Here is a 1,896-nt window from a genome sequence, read left to right on the forward strand (position 1 = left end):
GGTGGGGCTATGGGGGATGGGGAGCATTGGGAGGCATCAGGGACTCGATCACTCTGGGTCTCTGTCTTTCCACATGTCTCAGACTGGAACTTTATTATTTTTTTAATTTTTATTGGAGTGTTAATGATTTGGGCTTCCAGGTGGTGCCAGTGGTAAAGAACCCATCTGCCAGTGCAGAAGACATCAGAGACATGGGTTCCATCTATAGGTGGGGAAGATCCCCTGGAGGAGGGCAAGGCAACCCACTCCAGTATTCTTGCCTGGAGAATCCCCATGGACAGAGGAGCCTGGTAAGCGGCAGTCCATGGGATCACAAAAAGTTGGACACAACTGAAGCAACTTAGCACTCATGCATGCATAGTTGATTTACAAAGCTGTGTGTGTTGCGGATGTACAGCAAAGTGAATCAGTTATCCATATACATATATCCGCTCCTTTCTTTTTCAGATTCTCTTCCTATATAGGCCATTACAGAATATTGAATAGAATTCCCTGTGCCATACAGCAGGTTCTTATTAGTTATTGATTTTATACATAATAGTATGTATAGTAAGTATATGTCAACCCCAATCTCCCAATTTACTCCCCCCATCCCATAGTAACCGTAAGTTTGTTTTCTACATCCCCGACTCTCCTCCTGTTTTATAAATAAGTTCGTGCGTGCTAAGTTGCTTCAGTCGTGTCCAGCTCTTTGTGAACCTGTGGACTGTAGCCCACTAGGCTCTTCTGTCCATGGGATTCTCCAGGCAAGAATACTGGTGTGGGTTGCCATGCCCTCTTCCAGGGGATCTTCCCCACCTAGGGATGGAACCTGCGTCTCTTATGGCTCCTGCACTGGCAGGCAGGTTCTTCACCACTGTTCTTTACCGCCTGGGAAGTAAATAAGTTCATCTGTACCCTTTTTTCTCGATTACACATATAGGTGATATCATATGACACTTGTCTTTCTGTCTCTGATTCACTTTGCTCAGTAAGGTTTTTTTAATTGTGTCTATAATAACACCTTCTGCACAGACAGGCACAAGGAGAGGAGGTGCTGTTCAATACTTGGAACACAGCAGGTGCTCAAACATGACAGCCCCCTTTCTCTCCCTTCACTGTTCCCTCTTCTCCCTGCACTTTAATGTAAACTGAGTCTATAATCTTAAGAATCTTAAGAATTTCTTTATTTTGGGGGGGCTCCAACACCACTGCAGATGGTGACTGCAGTCATGAAATTAAAAGACGCTTACTCCTTGGAAGAAAAACTATGACCAACCTGGACAGCATATTAAAAAGCAGAGACGTTACTTTGCCAACAAAGGTCCATGTAGTCAAAGCTACATTTTTTCCAATAGTAATGTATGGATGTGAGAGTTGGACTCAAAGAAAGCTGAGTGCCGAAGAATTGAACTGTGGTGTTGGAGAAGACTCTTGAGAGTCCCCTGGACTGCAAGCAGATCCAACCAGTCCATCCTAAAGGAAATCAGTCCTAAATATTCGTTGGAAGGACTGATGCGGAAGCTCCAATACTTTGGCCACCTGATGCAAAGAACTGACTTATGTGAAAAGACCCTGATGCTGGGAAAAATTGAAGGTGGGAGGAGGGGACGACAGAGAATGAGATGGTTGGATGGCATCACTGACTTGATGGGACATGAGTTTGAGTAAGCTCTGGGAGTTAGTGATGGACAGGGAAGCCTGGCACTCTGCAGTCCATGGGGTCGCAAAGAGTCAGACATGACTAAGCAACTGAACTGAACTGAGTCTATAAACTTAAGAATCTTAAGAATTTCATGGTTTATTCTAATACTAAGACTGGCGGCATTGCTCTACGTCCTGCCATGGGAGGACATGGAGTAAGTGATGGCTTTTATCATTTTCTATTGGTTCTTCTCCGATGGATCAGCTGGTAAA

This window comes from Bison bison, unplaced genomic scaffold, assembly GCF_000754665.1.
Source record: "Bison bison bison isolate TAMUID 2011002044 unplaced genomic scaffold, Bison_UMD1.0 scf7180017864340, whole genome shotgun sequence".
In the NCBI taxonomy this organism is placed as follows: Eukaryota; Metazoa; Chordata; class Mammalia; order Artiodactyla; family Bovidae; genus Bison; species Bison bison.